This window comes from Dermochelys coriacea, chromosome 2 (assembly GCF_009764565.3).
Source record: "Dermochelys coriacea isolate rDerCor1 chromosome 2, rDerCor1.pri.v4, whole genome shotgun sequence".
Taxonomy (NCBI): Eukaryota; Metazoa; Chordata; order Testudines; family Dermochelyidae; genus Dermochelys; species Dermochelys coriacea.
This window is the reverse complement of record NC_050069.1, coordinates 255465935-255488590: the sequence shown is the minus strand read 5'-3', so window position 1 is coordinate 255488590 and position 22656 is coordinate 255465935. Positions and strand designations below refer to the sequence as shown.

General features: G+C 42.4%; 1 protein-coding gene across 1 annotated transcript in view; it reads left to right on the top strand.

Moving 5' to 3' along the window:
* The window catches only part of ACTR3B (actin related protein 3B), a 61850-nt gene that overhangs the window by 1311 nt on the left and 37883 nt on the right, over nucleotides 1-22656 (top strand). The window contains 1 exon segment of the mRNA XM_043509659.1: nucleotides 18773-18828. The gene's annotated coding sequence lies outside the window, so the exon portion shown is untranslated.

Sequence of the window (22656 nt, the reverse complement as noted above, 5' to 3'; positions counted from 1 at the left end):
CTGAGACTGGAGGAGCAAACATGTAGTAGCTTCACTGCCAAAGAGTGCTCTGAGGAGGGGAGGACATCTTGTCTCCCAAAGAACTATCCAGTGAACACCTTGGCTACTCAAGCTGTGCTCTTGAGATCTCCCAGCACAGTCAGGAGGACAACACTATTATGTTCCCAATCATAAAAGCTAAGAAGTGGTGTTTTTTGTTTTTTTTTTGGTTTAGAGACACTGATAGGTGAGCTCACCAGAATTCCTCCCACCACTGATGTGGAGTTGCTGTGAGTTCTTCTGTAGGAGGATGCCAGACATTCATGTACATCTTTAATTACCCCAAATTGGATTAGTTCTCCAGCAAAACTTAAAATAAATCTCACCTATATGTACACCAGTCTGTCACAAATTTATTATGGCTCTCTCAAGGCAAGTATGGTATAGTCCATAGTTCCAGTCGAGGGTTCCAATAGTCCAAGTATTTCAGTGGGATGGAATACTTTGTCTCTCTCATTCTGCACGTAGTTCTGCCTCTGTTTTAGATTCCTTTGGGCAGTTGGTGATTCTCGCTCTGATTTACTTGAAATAAGTTGTGCCCTAGAGAAGTGTTAGTGTTACAGAAATATTTCCTACCAGATTGACCTAAGGAGTGTTTTCTCTTCGATGGAGATCTGTGGACACAAACTTTTTGCTTTCAGGTTTCAGAGTAGCAGCCGTGTTAGTCTGTATTCGCAAAAAGAAAAGGAGTACTTGTGGCACCTTAGAGACTAACAAATTTATTAGAGCATAAGCTTTCGTGAGCTACAGCTCACTTCATCGGATGCATTTGGTGGAAAAAACAGAGGAGAGATTTATATACACACACACAGAGAACATGAAACAATGGGTTTATCATACACACTGTAAGGAGAGTGATCACTTAAGATAAGCCATCACCAACAGCAGGGGGGGGAAGGAGGAAAACCTTTCATGGTGACAAGCAGGTAGGCTAATTCCAGCAGTTAACAAGAATATCAGAGGAACAGTGGGGGGTGGGGTGGGAGGGAGAAATACCATGGGGAAATAGTTTTACTTTGTGTAATGACTCATCCATTCCCAGTCTCTATTCAAGCCTAAGTTAATTGTATCCAGTTTGCAAATTAATTCCAATTCAGCAGTCTCTCGTTGGAGTCTGTTTTTGAAGCTTTTTTGTTGAAGTATAGCCACTCTTAGGTCTGTGATCGAGTGACCAGAGAGATTGAAGTGTTCTCCAACTGGTTTTTGAATGTTATAATTCTTGACGTCTGATTTGTGTCCATTCATTCTTTTACGTAGAGACTGTCCAGTTTGGCCAATGTACATGGCAGAGGGGCATTGCTGGCACATGATGGCATATATCACATTGGTAGATGCACAGGTGAACGAGCCTCTGATAGTGTGGCTGATGTGATTAGGCCCTATGATGGTATCCCCTGAATAGATATGTGGACAGAGTTGGCAACGGGCTTTGTTGCAAGGATAGGTTCCTGGGTTAGTGGTTCTGTTGTGTGGTGTGTGGTTGCTGGTGAGTATTTGCTTCAGATTGGGGGGCTGTCTGTAAGCAAGGACTGGTCTGCCTCCCAAGATCTGAGAGAGCGATGGCTCGTCCTTCAGGATAGGTTGTAGATCCTTGATGATGCGTTGGAGGGGTTTTAGTTGGGGGCTGAAGGTGATGGCTAGTGGCGTTCTGTTGTTTTCTTTGTTGGGCCTGTCCTGTAGTAGGTGACTTCTGGGTACTCTTCTGGCTCTGTCAATCTGTTTCTTCACTTCAGCAGGTGGGTACTGTAGTTGTAGGAATGCATGATAGAGATCTTGTAGGTGTTTGTCTCTGTCTGAGGGGTTGGAGCAAATGCGGTTATATCGTAGCGCTTGGCTGTAGACAATGGATCGAGTGGTATGATCTGGATGAAAGCTAGAGGCATGTAGGTAGGAATAGCGGTCAGTAGGTTTCCGATATAGGGTGGTGTTTATGTGACCATCGCTTATTAGCACCGTAGTGTCCAGGAAGTGGATCTCTTGTGTGGACTGGTCCAGGCTGAGGTTGATGGTGGGATGGAAATTGTTGAAATCATGGTGGAATTCCTCAAGAGCTTCTTTTCCATGGGTCCAGATGATGAAGATGTCATCAATGTAGCGCAAGTAGAGTAGGGGCATTAGGGAACGAGAGCTGAGGAAGCGTTGTTCTAAGTCAGCCATAAAAATGTTGGCATACTGTGGGGCCATGCGGGTACCCATCGCAGTGCCGCTGATTTGAAGGTATACATTGTCACCAAATGTGAAATAGTTATGGGTCAGGACAAAGTCACAAAGTTCTGCCACCAGGTTAGCCGTGACAGTATCGGGGATACTGTTCCTGACGGCTTGTAGTCCATCTTTGTGTGGAATGTTGGTGTAGAGGGCTTCTACATCCATAGTGGCTAGGATGGTGTTTTTAGGAAGATCACCAATGGACTGTAGTTTCCTCAGGAAATCGGTGGTGTCTCGAAGATAGCTGGGAGTGCTGGTAACGAAGGGCCTGAGGAGGGAGTCTACATAGCCAGACAATCCTGCTGTCAGGGTGCCAATGCCTGAGATGATGGGGCGTCCAGGATTTCCAGGTTTATGGATCTTGGGTAGCAGATAGAATACCCCAGGTCCTGGCTCCAGGGGTGTGTCTGTGCGGATTTGTTCTTGTGCTTTTTCAGGGAGTTTCTTGAGCAAATGCTGTAGTTTCTTTTGGTAACTCTCAGTGGGATCAGAGGGTAATGGCTTGTAGAAAGTGGTGTTGGAGAGCTGCCTAGTAGCCTCTTGTTCATACTCTGACCTATTCATGATGACGACAGCACCTCCTTTGTCAGCCTTTTTGATTATGATGTCAGAGTTGTTTCTGAGGCTGTGGATGGCACTGTGTTCTGCATGGCTGAGGTTATGGGGTAAGCGATGCTGCTTTTCCACAATTTCAGCTCGTGCACGTCGGCGGAAGCAGTCTATGTAGAAATCCAGGCTGCTGTTTCGACCTTCAGGAGGAGTCCACCTAGAATCCTTCTTTTTGTAGTGTTGGCAGGAAGGTCTCTGTGGGTTAATATGTTGGTCAGAGGTGTGTTGGAAATATTCCTTGAGTCTGAGACGTCGAAAATAGGATTCTAGGTCACCACAGAACTGTATCATGTTCGTGGGGGTGGAGGGGCAAAAGGAGAGGCCCCGAGATAGGACAGATTCTTCCGCTGGGCTAAGAGTATAGTTGGATAGATTAACAATATTGCTGGGTGGGTTACGGGAACCATTGTTGTGGCCCCTTGTGGCATATAGTAGTTTAGATAGCTTAGTGTCCTTTTTCTTTTGTAGAGAATCAAAGTGTGTTTTGTAAATGGCTTGTCTAGTTTTTGTAAAGTCCAGCCACGAGGAAGTTTGTGTGGAAGGTTGGTTCTTTATGAGAGTATCCAGTTTTGAGAGCTCATTCTTAATCTTTCCCTGTTTGCTGTAGAGGATGTTGATCAGGTGGTTCCGCAGTTTCCTTGAGAGTGTGTGGCACAAGCTGTCAGCATAGTCTGTGTGGTATGTAGATTGTAATGTAATTGTAACCCAGAAGTCACCTACTACAGGACAGGCCCAACAAAGAAAACAACAGAACGCCACTAGCCATCACCTTCAGCCCCCAACTAAAACCCCTCCAACGCATCATCAAGGATCTACAACCTATCCTGAAGGACGAGCCATCGCTCTCTCAGATCTTGGGAGGCAGACCAGTCCTTGCTTACAGACAGCCCCCCAATCTGAAGCAAATACTCACCAGCAACCACACACCACACAACAGAACCACTAACCCAGGAACCTATCCTTGCAACAAAGCCCGTTGCCAACTCTGTCCACATATCTATTCAGGGGATACCATCATAGGGCCTAATCACATCAGCCACACTATCAGAGGCTCGTTCACCTGTGCATCTACCAATGTGATATATGCCATCATGTGCCAGCAATGCCCCTCTGCCATGTACATTGGCCAAACTGGACAGTCTCTACGTAAAAGAATGAATGGACACAAATCAGACGTCAAGAATTATAACATTCAAAAACCAGTTGGAGAACACTTCAATCTCTCTGGTCACTCGATCACAGACCTAAGAGTGGCTATACTTCAACAAAAAAGCTTCAAAAACAGACTCCAACGAGAGACTGCTGAATTGGAATTAATTTGCAAACTGGATACAATTAACTTAGGCTTGAATAGAGACTGGGAATGGATGAGTCATTACACAAAGTAAAACTATTTCCCCATGGTATTTCTCCCTCCCACCCCACCCCCCACTGTTCCTCTGATATTCTTGTTAACTGCTGGAATTAGCCTACCTGCTTGTCACCATGAAAGGTTTTCCTCCTTCCCCCCCCTGCTGTTGGTGATGGCTTATCTTAAGTGATCACTCTCCTTACAGTGTGTATGATAAACCCATTGTTTCATGTTCTCTGTGTGTGTGTATATAAATCTCTCCTCTGTTTTTTCCACCAAATGCATCCGATGAAGTGAGCTGTAGCTCACGAAAGCTTATGCTCTAATAAATTTGTTAGTCTCTAAGGTGCCACAAGTACTCCTTTTCTTTTTGCTTTCAGTTTCAGGAGTGATTCCAAGACCTCACTATTTCAGGCTTTACAGGTGAGGTACAGCTGATCAGTTGTTGTACAAAACAATTGAACGAGGAGACAGATCCCCTGCCAGTTATTGGAAAAATGACCAAGCACATGGCTTGAGAGAGTAATAATTCAAGGTAAATTAAGAGAGTGCAATTACGTGATCTGGTGTATAGGGGTTAAACAATAGGGGATTCCCCAGAAAATCTTCACTTAGACCATATTTGAAAAAAGCAATGCCTGTGATTTCTCAGTCCTTGCTTCCACCTCATCCTAATTCAAATAAGATAGGGCAATGTCCTAAATTTACTGACATTTGGTGTGGCTTGCGGTCTGCTCTCAGATAGAAAAGATTTTTCAGTAAAGGGATTTTAAATCCAAGATGAACAAGATTAAATCAGGAAGGAATGGGAACAAATACTGGAACAAGCCAGGCAAGGGCCAATTGTAGTGTTGGAGTTCCCATTGGAACTCCAATGCTACGATTCACAATGGAATGTTCCCATTGTGTTGCTGAGACTGTCTTATTTTGTGGAATTATTCAAGGTGATTATAGACAAGTGATAGAAGTAATTACAAAGGGATATGCCAGAGGTCGCCAAACTTACTTACCTCCAAGCCGTATACGACAATATTTAGAAGTTTGAGAGCTGGGACGCACCTGCTTCAGCCCCATGGGAGTTGCCTGACTGAGCTCAGGGCTTCAGCCCCACTGCTGCTGAAGCCCCGAGACCCTCATCCCTGCTATGCAGAAGCCCATACCCCACCACCCTGCTGCAAGGCAGAGGTCCCAAGCTCCCCACACCCAGTCTGGTACGTGGAGAATGGACAGAGGTGTGGGGGGGCTCCATGAGCCTCACTTCAATGGTAAAAGAGCGCCATGTGGTTCTCGAGCCACAGTTTGGTAACCCCTGGGATATGCTATTTAATTTGATTCATTTCCCATACAAGCTTCAGATAATTCATTCAAAAAAACTTTAAAATGCAGATGTATGGGAGTGCATAACAATAATTGAAGGATAAAAGTCCTTACTAGAACAAAATAGTTTTTTTAATTTTAACCATCTGCTCCCCCCTCCCCCCTCCAAATGCCTCCCCTGGGGAACTCAGAGTGAAGGTTAAAGTTAGAAGAACCTGAAATATTTGGAGGTATAGACATTCATAATTAAATTCTCCAAACTACCTTTATTCTACTCTGAAGAAATGCCTTTCCTTTTTTACATCTTGAGTCCTGAAAATGTGCATCACAAGGATTGATTTTGTATTTTTTCCTACATACATATCTCTGACACTGAAATCTGATGCTTTGTCCATGCATTAACCTTTGTCCTCATGTAAGTAGGCCTACTACGAGGTTTGTACATAGGAGACACACAGTTAGTGTCTCTGAGAGGTGCTTAACTGGCGGACACATGGAATTACAGGGTGTGCAGGAAGTGGATATAGTGTGCTAGTTGGGAACTTGTCATGGCAGCAGAACAGGGATGTATATCTCCCATCAGAAAGATGAATCTATAAAAAATAATTGTAATTATTTCTCCATCTTCATTTGCAAACAAAGATGTGGTGGGAAGTATTTTCTATCTGGGGTGACCACTGCTTTTTAAAATGTCTTAGGTTGCAAACAACTTGTCTGACTAACTTCATTTTTGGTGGACTAAATCATCCTTTCTCCATGGATGATTTTACTTAGTGATCAGTTTACATGTTCACATCAATCTCCACATGGGAAAGGTCAATCTATTTTAAGACCATTAGAGCTGATGTGCCTTTCTGACATTACTATTTAATTTTTATCAACTTTCAAAATTAGTTTTATTGCCTAATCTTTAGTCGTATGTATTAGATTGCTACTAGATGGAGCCAGTAAACTGTTTTTTTTAAAAAAAAATCTGTATCTCGTACAGTTTTGCTACAAGTTGTGTGTGGGGGGAGTTAGAAAACTTTTTTGAACATTAGGGAACACCTCTGTTTTGCATGTGTGATAATTCTGGACCCCCCCCCTTTTGAATTCACTTCACATTTGTTAAAATATCCTTCTTTAGCTCAATCTCATCTGTCAGCTTCGAGGCAGATATTCCATTGTTTGTGGATTTCTTGGGGAATAAATGGTAGTCCAAAATTGGGTTTAAAATGGAAGCTCAGATACACCTCTAATTACTGAAGTGTCTACTGCCACTCCTTAATAATCTTTGAACAGCCATAATACACCAACATTATATTATATTCCTCTATTAACCCTATTTAAGCATTTGATCCCTACTCCATCTCTCTTTTTTTTTTTTTTTTTAAGTGCTTCTCAAAAAGTTGGGGAATATTTGAGCAGTGTTGACCATAATCTCTCAGAAAATACAAGGAACTCAAACTTTTGGATGGAAATCCTGCACTGATATTAGTTTACTCTTCTGCAGTGAGGGATATGACATATCAGAGTACAATTCAGACCAGTGGGGGGCTGTGTCACCCGTACCTTGCAGCCTAAGGTGCCTTACAATGCCTTGCTGAAGCAGCCTATGTGGGAGCTGCTTTAGCAAGGCATTCATGAAGGCTTTTGGCATTAAGTAACAGTTTAATAACGATCACAGACTCTAAAACTTGTTTAAAATGGCAAGAACTGTTGTATCCATAAAGACCTGAACCAAAAAGCAGCAAGAACTGAGTTAATTTGAGAGCTTCAACAGCAAGGTTTATCTTTTGAGATTTAACTTTACTACTATAAAAGTGGAAGCAACATCAGTGAGCCATGTATTGAGATGGATAAAATCAGCCACCTGAGTTTAGGTATTTATATTTCTAGATCATATAGCTTTAGGTGTTATGCTCCAAAAACCAATTCCCGGGTTGGAATTTGAATTGGAAATACAGTCATTTTAAAAAAATGAGTTAAAAGTAGTTAAGCGTGCTGTATCCATTTGAGTCCTCCTGTCATCTTTACAATCACTTTTTCCTATTTTTAAAATGTTTTTCTCTACTCACACAAGAAAACTGATTAACCCTATATGGGAATCAGTAAAATTGATTATACCCAAACTAAACAACTGGAAAAATGTATGTATTCCTGTGCATGTAATACACTTTCTCATTTCTTTCTTCTATTAATCTTAAGGGGTTATACTTTTCAGGCAAAAGTGTGACTTTTAATAATAGTGGTCCTTTAAATGCCTTTTTAAAAAGCATCTTGATCCTCTTAAATGGTTTCTCAGCAATTGTGTATGCTCTGGAGCTTTTTCCAATAGGAGCCTATCTCATTGGCAATAAGTGCTGTAATTTTTGTGGAATTAAGATGGAATTATAAGCATCCACAGGATTTATTCCTCAGTTTACAGATCACAGGACATTGTATTAGCATTATTCTATTATCCTGTAATAGAGGAGAAAGAAAGCATGGCATAAAGTGAAAATTCAGAAAAGATAAGAGTAAAAAGAACTGAGGTTTTGAGGAAATAACCATGACTTTGTTGTTCTCTCAGTCCTTTGTGAAGAAATAAAATATCCAAAGTTATTGTCTTGAGATAATTGTCTTAATCAGAAATCTACTTTCCATTGGGTAAAATCTAGGCCTCAAGATCCATAGGATAATTTTTAGCAGAGAAATTCAGTCAAGAACATTAGTACACCTGCAAGATAGTGAGCTGTGCATGTTTTTTGAGCATTCTAAGTTACCCTACAGGCCCCCTCTGATGCCCCGTTTGGGGGGAAAAAGCTGTTTCAAACTCCAGTCCAAAGTGGTTCTTGAAACATGATTTTTTTTTTTCATATTAAGTTGTAATTTGAGATGAGTCTAGTAAGTATGGAGGAGTCCAAGTTATGTGAAGGAGGTGTAAATTGCACCAATTTAGAGACTCTCTGAATCTGGGTCAGTGTTCATTTTAGAGAAATTGATCCTGAATAATTTAAAGCTTCTGGAAACTTACACATATTTTGTCCTAACTTTCAGTCTGACTATTGGGTCTCAGTATGTTGAAGTCGGACCATGAGGTTATTTGTGGGGTTCGCACTTGATGCCTGTCCCATTTGTGGTTAAATCAGAGAAACAGAGACCTTTTAGATTACAGCCTTGCTTGTTCTTGCGGCAGGCATTTGAGCAAAGCCCACTTAACAAAAGACAAAGGTAAATATCAGAGTTCTTGAGATCCTATTCATACTCCTTAGAAGCATGGTTCTGTCACTACAGGCTTCATCATAAAACATTAAAAGAATTCTTATGGCGCTAATCATAAAGAATCAGTTTTGTTCATAAACCAGACCATTTAGGGACTATAACTGAAACCTCTCTGAAGCCTTAGTAAATATCGAAGGCACTTCAGAATTAGAGCTATAACATATGTCCAGGTAAAATTATATGGCCCCTATCTTGTTAGCCTTGAAAAGGTTTTAAAAAGACCAGATAATATAAAAGTACGATCCTTTTGTATAATTGAAAATTGTGGCTGGATGTTGGAAAAGATTTCGAAATGGGCAATATCTAACAGGCAAGGTCACAGCTAATTTGATTTAATTTCTTAAGCTAAACAGACTGACTGTTAATGAGTTTTTACAGTACATACTCCATAAAGGAACATTTATTGTTTAAGTTGCCATGTGGTAAGGAGGAAAAAACTTTCTACTATAGGGATAGCCTAATAGTATTGGAGCCATTTGTAGTGGGTTCTATGGAGAGTGTAAGTTTTTAAAGGTGCCTGTGCATTGACAGTACTTGATGATGCAGCTCCCTAGCTTTGTGTGGAAAGAGTGCAGTTTACCTGCATTGCACCGTCGGTGTGCTTTTATCCAGACTTGGGGGGAGAGCACCTCCAGGGGTATGAAGGCAATTCAATCGACAGGATACCAGTTGTTGTTACTTTTGTAATGTGGACACTTGTGCATGAGGCATTGGAACCAGTTGTTGTAGTATCAGATGTTAACTGCGTTTGCTCGCTACTGACCTGAGCTAGATTGCAACCAGTGATCTAATGCAGTAGATTTAGGCTCCACATTGGAGCACCCATTCCCTGAGACTTCTGTTTCTCTTCTCTGTTGATCTGATATAAAAGGAATTTACTGACTCTCTCTCAACCTACTTGTAATGATTTCTTCATACTCTCCATTCTGTCTTCAAGACAATTTTTCAATTAATTGTCACTGCTGTGAAGTAGGTAAATATCACCATTTCACAGATGCAGGAAGGTGAGGTAAAGAAGTAGGGTGGAGTGATTTAAATCGCCAAGTGGAAAGCCTTGATTTAAATAATTGATTATAATCAACTTTTCCATTTTTATTTCAGTTATTTGCTAAAGAAAGGCACGTTCTGATTGGTTGATATAACCATTAAAAATGTTGATTTACCTTAGCAAAAAGATGTACCAAATCTAGTGCAATCTGGGAGGGTACATTTTAACTATATACACTTATTTAAGCAATTATACAGCTTAATATTTTAGATCCTTATAAACTGTACATGTTTAGTATGTTACAAAATGGTGAATGATACATTGCTTATTTACTAGATAATTAACTTTTTGCTTATGATTTGTGTCAAGCTACATGCGGATGGTATTTAATTAAACCCACAAACCAGCGTATAACACTTACTTTTATTAAACAAAACCTTATATGTTTTGGATATTACACTTCTTTTATCAAAACATGTTTAACATTTACAACTAAATTATTTACTAAAGGAACAGAGGGATTAACTTCAGACAGTGAATTAAACTGATTATTTCAGGTCAGCGTGGGAAATTTTCACATGTGCCTAAGTGAAAGTGAATGGAGCTTAAATTCTCACTTGTCTAAATCTCTTGAAAAGGAGACTGACTCCTAAGTTAGTTAGGCTGTCTTTCAAACTTTTAAAACTGGTAGATCTCATCCCCTCCTTCCTCATTTTTATTCATAGACTGGAAGAATGAGACAAGTTTTCCTGCTTTTTCAACTCTCGGTTGATTTCTCAACTTTGAATGAATGAAGAAAATATTCTTTCTGTGCCGGCAGAAGAGGCTACTGCCTGTTTAGCTCTTCAAAAAGTCTGGTTCCAGGTGCTTTGCTAGTGATATCTATCAGTTGAGTCATATGACTTTCTTTAAAACTTCAGCAAATATGTACCATTTGAATGGTTCACCTCCAGCCCTGAAATTTATTATGGCTGTCGCTATTGATGGGTGATTATTAGATGCCCATGTCATAGCAGCAACATCTTCTTCAGTGGTTAGGCATCTACATTGGGTTGATGATATTGGCAAGAAAATGAGGCGGAGTAAGTGCTCGATCCATCTGCTTTTTTACTGCCTGCAATTTAACTGTGTTACCGGGTCTTTCTTTCTCCAGTGTTCCAAAGTTTTTTCCAAATTTGAACAGCATCGCAATACAGCAGCAATCTTTCTGCGGTTTGTCCAAAGCCATGGAAATAGGTTTCAGTATATTCAGTATATCTTCTACATTTCTGTTCACTGCTTTGGCTGTGCTCGTTTCATTTATTTTGTTCTCAATTTTCTTTACAAATTGTCATCAGAATAGGCCAGTTCTTTATAAATAGCTCAAAACAGTCAACCACTGAATTCCATCATAGTTCTTGGGGGAGAATTAGTTTGGATTCACCTGCTGTCTTCAGTGAAGCTGAAGCAAGCGTTTGTCATGGAATATTTTGCAATTTCAGCAACATTTTCCTTTATTTCCGGAGTAGTACTTTAGTTTTTGGCAGAAAGATGCATCAAATAAGCCCTGTACCGATATTTTAGAAGTGTCAGGTTCTCTTCATTATCCTCTTCTAGATTTCTTCTCATTTTTGCTGCATTTGCAGCATTGTGTGTGACAAAGCTATGCACTTGACACTTGAATTTTTGTTCAGTTTGTTATAGCTTTGACTGCTACTTCTTTTAAGTGCTCTGCCATATGGGCATTTCCTGAAGTATGAGTTGTTTCTGTAAGATAGACAATGCCATATTCTGTTGTCACACAAGCACATATTACTAAATCATTGTGAACATTGCACCACCCATCAAAACTCAGATTAACCAATTTCCTATCAATGTTTTTTGCACTGTTCAATTTCCTTCTCATACGGTGTATCTAGCAACCTTACAGCAGCGCCTGCTCTGCCAGGTTTAAGTATAGCCTGGTCATAATGACTGAACCATGTTAATGAAATGTCCCTTTTGAACAAGATGAAAGGGAAAATTTGTTGCGTAAATGAACCAAGCAATCTTTTCATCTTGGAGTCAAAATGGAGTCATGTTGCAATTTGCTGGTCCTGATTACAAACTCATCCTTGGTTTTACGAGACAAAGACAGCCTTTTCTCTTTTCTCTCTTTTGATACAGGTAATTTACTGATATACGTTTAGTTGCAGCACTGCTGGTGGTACAAGCAGATGATTGAAGTTGTAGACATTCCGGATGGTGGTACTGTTGAGATAGCTGGTGCACAGCTTCATAAGCCAGGAGAGCAATGGGTAGGCTGGGTGGCCCAGGATCATTATTGGCAATTCCAGCATTCCCAGTGATAATCTGCTAGTTGGGAAAGAAAGTGCCTGATTGCAGCTTTCTGAAAAGTCCTGTGTTGTTAAAGATGTGAGTGTCCTGCAGCTTCTCTGACCAGCTCACACTGAAGTCAGTGAAGCGCTCCCGGTGATCCACCACTGCTTGCATAACCATTGAAAAGTAGCCTTTTCTGTTGATATGCTTTGTGACAAGATGGTCTGATATCAAAATAGCGCGCACATCCTTATCTGACGCTTAGCACAGTTCAGGAACCCCATTTTCACAGATCCATCCACTATGTTGTGTATATTGCCAAGAGTCACAATCCGACATAGCAGGAGGTGATTAGTGGTTCAGCACACTTGCATGACAGTGGCCTCCAAGGTGGATTTCCTGACTCCAAATTGAGTTACAACGGACCGGTAGCAATTGGTGTTGCAGGTTTCCACAGTGTGATTGCCTCCACTTCTCCACAGTGCAGCCCTCATTTTGGTGTTGCTGTGCAGGAGGTCTGGGGTGAGCTCAGCGCATAGATCCAGGAATGTTGGCTTTCGCATCTGAAAGTTCTGCAGCCACTGCTTGTCATCCCAAGCCTATGTTACGATGCGATCCCACCAGTCAGTGGTCATTTCTCAGGCCCACAAATGGCGCTCCAGCATCTGCTCCGTGCATGCCACCAACAACCTTGAATTGGTTCTTGTTATGTCCCACAGCAATCTGTCCTCCAAAAAATCATCATGTTCCCCACTGTTCTGGTTTTTCTAGTGGCTTTACAAATACTGCAAGATTATGTGCCCTCTGTTTGCAATACTTATGACAATAGTGCGGATCTGTGCAGGCTCCATGATTCTGTTGAAGAAGGTAGATGGTAAGAGAGGGCCATGTGAGTTTGTGGGATTTTGAGAAAAGGCACAAAAATTATGGGATGCAGGTGAAATTATGGGATGGAGACTATTACACACTTGGAAGTTGATCCCATGCTCCTAGTCATCCCTACACAGCTTGTTTTGGACCCGTTATACATTTCCAAAACTTCCCAAAAGACAGTGCACTGGATGATCTCATTTACGACCTGCAGCCCTGTCAGTTTTTTCCTCCAATTCCCAGGTATTGAAATTAATACTAGAGGTTGCTCTCTGAAGAATGTTGTCCCTTCTTCCCACAATGTCCTGCTTTGACAATAGTGTTGCTCCTTTCTGGCTGCACATTCTCTGCTCCTTCCCCCTTGCTACATAACTCCCCCACCCCTACCCCCAGAAAAACAAAAGAACTAACAACTATCCAAGACTTCTGCACGTGACCCGCATGTTTTTTGCACTGCCAGGTTTTGTTTGTTTAGAGAGAGAGAGAGGGAGGCAGTTGAGAAATTAATGGATTTCTGGTTTTGTGTGGCTGTCTATAAACCCGCAAAGAGACAGAGCAAGGCCCTTTACTTGAAGTGCCCAGAACCATCCAGAAGCAAAGGCTGGTAGTTACTTGGTAGATCAGTATTTTTCCATGAGCTGGAGAGTAAGTATCCATGTGGGTGGAGTTATAAATATTCATAATTTGAAAATGGAGCCAATCAGAGCTCAGGTAGGGAGAAGCTATAAAATAGAAGCATGAGACTACTCGGGTGGATTCAGTGGATGATCCTGGTGAGATACATGATGGTGCCTCGTAAAGTCAGAGGCCAGGTCCCAATGCCTGTGGTGACTTTGCCAGTCTCTTGTACCCAGTAGCTTAGCTTCTGGGTCCCCCACAGGAACAAGTCCTTAATATAGTCCAGGGCCTTACGTGCCATATTTATAAAGCTTGACCTAGATGTTTTCCCCTGATTCTTTTTTTTATAGAAAGATAGCCTAACTCAAAATTTTTGATAGAGATTCATGGTTTCAGCATATTTATTTTTTTTTAAAATATTTTGAGATTATAAGTAGTTTAGGCCTTTGTGTTGTGTATTAAATTCAGATTTCATTTTAAACAGGTTTATTTTTTAAAAAGACAAAACTTATTGTAATTAAATACAGTAAAATAAAAATCTGATTTTAAATTTAAAAGTCATCAATTTTTATCCACGCTGGCAAGCAGGCAACCTTGATTTAAATTATCTATTTTAATCTTGTTTTACATTTGTATTTTTCTTTAAGAAAATAAATAAAATTGATTTTCATTGGTTGGTAACCCTTAAAACATGTTGATTTGCAAGTAAATAAAGCCTTTACACTAAATTTGGTGCTACTTTTTGCTAACTAGAAGGATACTGTATGTTGATAGATAATTGCTTAAATAACTTATTCAGATTAATAACTTTTACTTTACTCTGTTAAAAATGGTGAATGGAGCATTTCTTTATCACACTACTTTTCTACTTGTGATTTGTGTCAAACTCTGTTTGGAGGAACATTTAAATTAAATTAAAATGCACAAAAACAGTGTTTTAGTTAATTAATAAAAAATATTTTAAGTGTGCTGGATAGGTAAGAAAAGTTTATCCAAACATGTTTTGCATTTAAAACTAACTGATTTATTAAGACAAGGAAGTACTATCTGTAGATAGTGAATTGAACTGATTGTTTCTGGTCACTATGTACATCATGATTCTAGAAGTAGTGGATATCCGCTCACATCTAGTTTTTATTCATAGATAGGAAGAGATAAACAAGCTTTCCTGCTGTTTCAACTCCCAGTTGGTTTCTTAACTTTGAATGAACTAGTTATTGAACTGAACTAGTTGAATAAACTGAAATGAAGAATATACTCTCTGCACCTGCAGAAGAGGTTACTGCTGTCAAAAGCTGATTTAACACTTCAACAAACTCTAGTGCCAGGTGGATATACAGTGATTTTTTACCAGTTCAGTGGTTTGACTTTCTTTAAAACTTCAGCAGCAAACATGTACTGCTTAATTTTATTTTTTTGTTTCTAATTTAAATGATTTAACAACCTATATTAAGGCCTAATATTACTATAATCTATCAAAATTTCAAATAGGTTGATTTTTAAAACAAACTGATTTGATTTAAATAAAAATCCAGTGTAAACTGATTTTTATCCAGCCTGTGAAGAAGCTTCGTAACTTGCTTAATGTCACAGAGAAAATCTGTATCAGAGCCAGGTTTAGAACTCTAGTTCCTGTCTCTCTGGCTTATGCTTTGAATACACCTCTTGTTCTCATCTGCCTCCATTAGACAATATAAACTTAACACACAATGAGCTTAGCGGTAACTGTGAGTAGTCCTTCTGCTAACCCTGTCAATGACAATAGGGTTGCACAGATGTTGGAGAACAGAAGCTGGGAGTGGGCGACGGGATGGATCACTTGACGATGACCTGTTCTGCTCATTCCTTCTACGGCACCTGGCATTGGCCACTCTCGGAAGACAGGATACTGGGCTAGATGGACCTTTGGTCTGACACAGTATGGCCATTCTTATGTTCTTAACAGAATAATATGTCCTGCAGAATCTTTTTTAAACTGGTGATAAGTGAGATGGAGAAAGAAGGGGGGAAGAATACCTTTTCACTTGTAAACTAAGAATGTTTGATACTGAAATAATTGGACATAAATATGGAACTACACTATGTGACATTTAGTCATTTCTCAGAGCAGAGCTGTGCTTAACAATGTAGATGGTCTGTACGCTTATTTGGAAAAAGAAAAGGAGTACTTGTGGCACCTTAGAGACTAACAAATTTATTAGAGCATAAGCTTTCGTGAGCTACAGCTCACTTCATCGGATGCATTTGGTGGAAAAAACAGAGGAGAGATTTATATACACACACACAGAGAACATGAAACAATGGGTTTATCATACACACTGTAAGGAGAGTGATCACTTAAGATAAGCCATCACCAGCAGCAGGGGGGAAAGGAGGAAAACCTTTCATGGTGACAAGCAGGTAGGCTAATTCCAGCAGTTAACAAGAATATCAGAGGAACAGTGGAGGGTGAGGTGGGGGGAGAAATACCATGGGGAAATAGTTTTACTTTGTGTAATGACTCATCCATTCCCAGTCTCTATTCAAGCCTAAGTTAATTGTATCCAGTTTGCAAATTAATTCCAATTCAGCAGTCTCTCGTTGGAGTCTGTTTTTGAAGCTTTTTTGTTGAAGTATAGCCACTCTTAGGTCTGTGATCGAGTGACCAGAGAGATTGAAGTGTTCTCCAACTGGTTTTTGAATGTTATAATTCTTGACGTCTGATTTGTGTCCATTCATTCTTTTACGTAGAGACTGTCCAGTTTGGCCAATGTACATGGCAGAGGGGCATTGCTGGCACATGATGGCATATATCACATTGGTAGATGCGCAGGTGAACGAGCCTCTGATAGTGTGGCTGATGTGTTTAGGCCCTATGATGGTATCCCCTGAATAGATATGTGGACAGAGTTGGCAACGGGCTTTGTTGCAAGGATAGGTTCCTGGGTTAGTGGTTCTGTTGTGTGGTGTGTGGTTGCTGGTGAGTATTTGCTTCAGATTGGGGGGCTGTCTGTAAGCAAGGACTGGTCTATCTCCCAAGATCTGAGAGTTACCAAAAGAAACTACAGCATTTGCTCAAGAAACTCCCTGAAAAAGCACAAGAACAAATCCGCACAGACACACCCCTGGAGCCCCGACCTGGGGTATTCTATCTGCTACCCAAGATCCATAAACCTGGAAATCCTGGACGCCCCATCATCTCAGGCATTGGCACCCTGACAGCAGGATTGTCTGGCTATGTAGACTCCCTCCTCAGGCCCTTCGTTATCAGCACTCCCAGCTATCTTTGAGACACCACCGATTTCCTGAGGAAACTACAGTCCATTGGTGATCTTCCTAAAAACACCATCCTAGCCACTATGGATGTAGAAGCCCTCTACACCAACATTCCACACAAAGATGGACTACAAGCCGTCAGGAACAGTATCCCCGATACTGTCACGGCTAACCTGGTGGCAGAACTTTGTGACTTTGTCCTGACCCATAACTATTTCACATTTGGTGACAATGTATACCTTCAAATCAGCGGCACTGCGATGGGTACCCGCATGGCCCCACAGTATGCCAACATTTTTATGGCTGACTTAGAACAACGCTTCCTCAGCTCTCGTCCCCTTATACCCTTACTCTACTTGCGCTACATTGATGACATCTTCATCATCTGGACCCATGGAAAAGAAGCTCTTGAGGAATTCCACCATGATTTCAACAATTTCCATCCCACCATCAACCTCAGCCTGGACCAGTCCACACAAGAGATCCACTTCCTGGACACTACGGTGCTAATAAGCGATGGTCACATAAACACCACCCTATATCGGAAACCTACTGACGGCTATTCCTACCTACATGCTCTAGCTTTCATCCAGATCATACCACTCGATCCATTGTCTACAGCCAAGCGCTACGATATAACCGCATTTGCTCCAACCCCTCAGACAAACACCTACAAGATCTCTATCATGCATTCCTACAACTACAATACCCACCTGCTGAAGTGAAGAAACAGATTGACAGAGCCAGAAGAGTACCCAGAAGTCACCTACTACAGGACAGGCCCAACAAAGAAAACAACAGAACGCCACTAGCCATCACCTTCAGCCCCCAACTAAAACCTCTCCAACGCATCATCAAGGATCTACAACCTATCCTGAAGGACGAGCCATCGCTCTTTCAGATCTTGGGAGATAGACCAGTCCTTGCTTACAGACAGCCCCCCCAATCTGAAGCAAATACTCACCAGCAACCACACACCACACAACAGAACCACTAACCCAGGAACCTATCCTTGCAACAAAGCCCGTTGCCAACTCTGTCCACATATCTATTCAGGGGATACCATCATAGGGCCTAATCACATCAGCCACACTATCAGAGGCTCGTTCACCTGCGCATCTACCAATATGATATATGCCATCATGTGCCAGCAATGCCCCTCTGCCATTTACATTGGCCAAACTGGACAGTCTCTACGTAAAAGAATGAATGGACACAAATCAGACGTCAAGAATTATAACGTTCAAAAACCAGTTGGAGAACACTTCAATCTCTCTGGTCACTCGATCACAGACCTAAGAGTGGCTATACTTCAACAAAAAAGCTTCAAAAACAGACTCCAACGAGAGACTGCTGAATTGGAATTAATTTGCAAACTGGATACAATTAACTTAGGCTTGAATAGAGACTGGGAATGGATGAGTCATTACACAAAGTAAAACTATTTCCCCATGGTATTTCTCCCCCCCACCTCACCCCCCACTGTTCCTCTGATATTCTTGTTAACTGCTGGAATTAGCCTACCTGCTTGTCACCATGGAAGGTTTTCCTCCTTTCCGCCCCCCTGCTGTTGGTGATGGCTTATCTTAAGTGATCACTCTCCTTACAGTGTGTATGATAAACCCATTGTTTCATGTTCTCTGTGTGTGTGTGTGTGTGTGTGTGTGTGTGTGTGTGTGTGTGTGTGTGTGTATAAATCTCTCCTCTGTTTTTTCCACCAAATGCATCCGATGAAGTGAGCTGTAGCTCACGAAAGCTTATGCTCTAATAAATTTGTTAGTCTCTAAGGTGCCACAAGTACTCCTTTTCTTTTTGCGAATACAGACTAACACGGCTGCTACTCTGAAACACTTATTTGGCTTTCACACCACAAGAAGCTGATTAGTGTCTTTACTCTCTATAGTCAGTATAGAGCTTGAAAATGAACTGATTTTTTTCTTGATGCATCTAAAGACCTATTGATAACTGTTTTTTAGGTACACAAAACTTGGCTATTCAGGAAATACGGAACCAGAGTTCATTATTCCATCATGTAAGTAACTTTTTTCTCAGCTTCTGATGTACAAAGTTATTCATGAAAATGATGAGCAATAAATAATTTGCTTTCCAGTTCTTAACTCAACCTTCCAAGATCTCTTGTCCATATTCACTATATCTGCATCCTTGACTCAAGTATAGCTAATGAAAACTCCTTCCTGCAGTTTGCCAGGACTGTTCATCATTAAATCAGCTTCTGGTTGCTATGACTAAGATGAAAAGAGCTCTAGTCCTATCTCAATTGTTTTTCTGCCAGGACTCTGGCTTAGACAGAATACAAGGTACTTCCTCTCTACCTGACTCTGTGGTTACAGCTTGGGTAGTATGTGGGAGGCCTTTTGTCAATTTAAGTACTGAAATGCAGATACCACCTGGCAGCAATGTATATCCATCTTTATGCTGACTGGGACTCTAGACAGAGTAAAAAACAAAACAAATAACAGTATCCCTGGTTGGGAGTCTTATACAGTATACTCTTATATATCTGAACCTCTGCTTTATCAGAATCCCTTCCTTGTCTCCAGCATGAGATACATGAATTCTGTGACCCCTGTAGTATGTATCTCATGCTGGGGGACAAGGAAGGGATTCAGATAATGTGGAGGTTCGGATAATAGAGCAGAGGTCCTAGCGAGATTGTGAGGAGGAGGAGGAAGAGCAGGACAAACCCCTGGCTGCTGGGGAGGCCACCCTGCTGCTGAATGGCCTGGGAGTCAGTGAGCAGGGTCGTGACAGCTGAGCTGCAGAGGGCTCCCTGTGCTGCTGCAGGCTGGTGATACCTAGCCCTGGCCAGGTGCAAGATGTAGTGAGGGAGGCTGTAGCCCTAATAGGGCAGAGCAGAGATCCCTGGCCAAGGTTCCGCTTTGCCCTGCCAGGACTGCAGCCTTCCCTGCACCTGCAGGGATTGTGTATCACTGGCTCTGCAGCAGCGCAGGGAGCCCTCTGCAGTCCGACTGTGGACCTGCAGAGGGCTTCCTGCGCTGCTGCAAGGCTGATGACACCTAATCCCTGCAGGCGCAAGGTGTGGGGAGTGGCTGCAGTCCTGGTGGGGCAGAGTAGCGAACCGTGGCCAGCCCTGTGAGGAAAAGGAAGAGCTCCTGGCTGCGGGGGAGGCCACCCTGCAGCTGAATGTTTCCTACCCTTTCAGTTCTGTGAATAAAATCCATAAGCCCCACGGTATTCAGATAAAAGGAGGTTACTTACCTGTAACTGGAGGTTCTTCGAGATGTGTGGTCCCTATCTGTGTTCCACTCAGGCTTATACATAGGCTTCTGGAGCCGGAGCTTTTCAAAGTAATATTGCACAGTGGTCAGAGCATGCGCCCTTGTATTGCCCCATGTTTTCACCCATGGTGATAAACGCTGGGACGGACTGGCCACATCTCCGGTTCATTCTCTACCTACAGAGCTGTGGCAGAGGGGAAGGAGGGTGGGATTGGAATACAGATTGGGGTTCTTTAAGATGTGTGGTCCCTGTTACAAGTAAGTAACCTCCTCTTCTTCAAGTGATGGTCCCTTTTGTATTCCATCGAGGGTGATTGACAAGCAGTACCTAGATAGGAGAAGGGTGTGAGGAAGATGGCAGAACATAGAACAGAGGACCGCTGCACTGAATGAGGATAATGAGAGGAAAAGGTGTGTACCGAACTCCACGTGGCCGCCTTATATGTATCCACAAGGGGTTTGTCATGGAGTACTGCTATGGTTGATGCTTGTACTCTCATGGAATGGGCTCATATCCCATCTGGTGGGGAGTGATAGCAGCCGTAATGCACTCTGAGACCCACTTAGAAATTCTCTGGGTGGAAATGGCCTAAACTTTAATACTCTCTGCTCTGATGACAAATAGTCTGGGAGACTTCCAGAATGGCTTTGTCCCGGGGCCCTATGCACCTCGAGGGCATGAAGCCACCGTTCTGCATTCGAGGCATGTGGTTTTGGAAAGAAGGTAGGGAGATGTATGGGTTGGTTGAGGTGGAATTAGGAAACCATCTTTGGTAGAAACTTGGGAAGCAGTTGTATTGAGACCTTGTCCTTATGGGATGTGGTAAAAGGGGGTTTGCCATCATGGCTCCCAGCTCACCAACCTTCCTCACTGAGGTAATGGTAGCAAGGAAAGCGACCTTCATGGGGGCGGGGGGGCAGGAGGCCAGCGGTTCAAGGGGAAAGCTCATTAAAGAGGTAAAGACTAAGTCCCATTGGGGAGCAATGGGCTAAATGAACGGATATTTACATAAAAGGCCCTTCCAAAATTGGGTGGTCAAGGGGTGGATAAAAATGGAATGCCCTTCCACTGGAGGATGGAAAGTGCTAATGGCAGCTGTATGTACTCTGATAGAGCTGAGAGCCACTCCCTAGGTTTTCAGGTGGGGGAAATAGTCTAAGAGCATGGGGATACCCACAGCTTCGGGGGCAAGACCTTGCTGTTGGGCCCAGGACTCGTACCCTTTAAGGTCAGAAGGGACCATCGTGAGCATCAAGTCTAACCTCCTGCATATTGTAGGCCACAGAACCTCACCCACCCACTCCTAAAATAGACTCCTAAGCTCTTGTTGAGTTACTGAAGTCCTCAAATCATGGTTTAAACATTTCAAATGATAGAGAATTCACCATTTACACTAGCTTACATCTGCAAGTGACCCAGACCCAATTCTGCAAAGAAAGGTGAAACCTCTCCCCGTCCCTGTCCCCCTCCCCCACCCAAAGGTCTCTGCCAATCTGCCCTGGAGGTGAAGCATGTCCATTTGCCTGATAGGATCGCCTTGTGGAGTCCTTTCGGCTGCTGGAGAGGATGTCTTGCGCTGCCAATGAGCATTCTCGTACTGATGGAGGTGTTCATCCAAACCTCATGCTGTCAGTTGTAGCGTCCATGGGTCTGGATGCCTGCGTCTGCCATTGTTTTGTGTCCGAAGTTCCAGAAATGTCTGTAGTGAGAGTGGAGGTTGTTTCAACATACAGAGAAGAAGAGGGAGCCAGAATTGGCGAGTTCAGAATGGAGCGATCGGATGGCTGTCGCTTTCTCCTGCCAGAGTTTGTGGAGGAAGTGGGGTAGGAGTGTGGGAGGGGGGCAAGGGGAGGAGGCGTAGTTCATCTGATCTGACCAATCAATGACCAGAGCATTGCCAGTGAGTGGGCACAGCGTCCTCCCCGGAGCAGTATTGGGTACATTTGGTGTTGGAGTGAGGTCTCTGATTTGTGTACCTCAGTGACCAAAGATGTCCACGATTATTGTGTCGTGCAACTCCCATTTGTGGTCAGTTACAAAGTTCCCGCTGAGAAAATCTGCAATCACATTCTAGGTGCCAGGCAGGTAGGCTGCTGACAAAAGTATATGAGCTTTGATGCATCATTCCCAGGGGCGAATCGCTTCCATACACATTGCTGGGGACCTCGTGCCCCCTTGTTTGTTTATTTAGTAGACTGTGATGATGTTGTCTGACATGATTAGGACGTGGCGATAGCGGATAGCTGGTAAGAACAAGTGGCATTCTTTTTGTACTGCTCAATGTTTGAGAAAGTTTATGTGCATCCTGGCCTCTCACATGGTCCAGGTGTCTTGTGTAATGTGATCTCCAGTATGAGTGCCTGGATGTGACGCATCCGTTATGACTGTCACGGTCGTTGAGGAAGGGCATCCCGGAGCAGATTGTATCGGGTCTGTCCGCCATTGAAGAGAAGAGATGACTTCTGGTGGAAAGTTGAGCATGATGCATAAAGGAATAGACTCTTTGCAGCCATAGCTGTAGACAGCAAAGGTGCAGGTGGATGAAGGATGATATATATGTACACGCTGCCATGTGCCCTAGGATGGAGAGGTAAGTCCT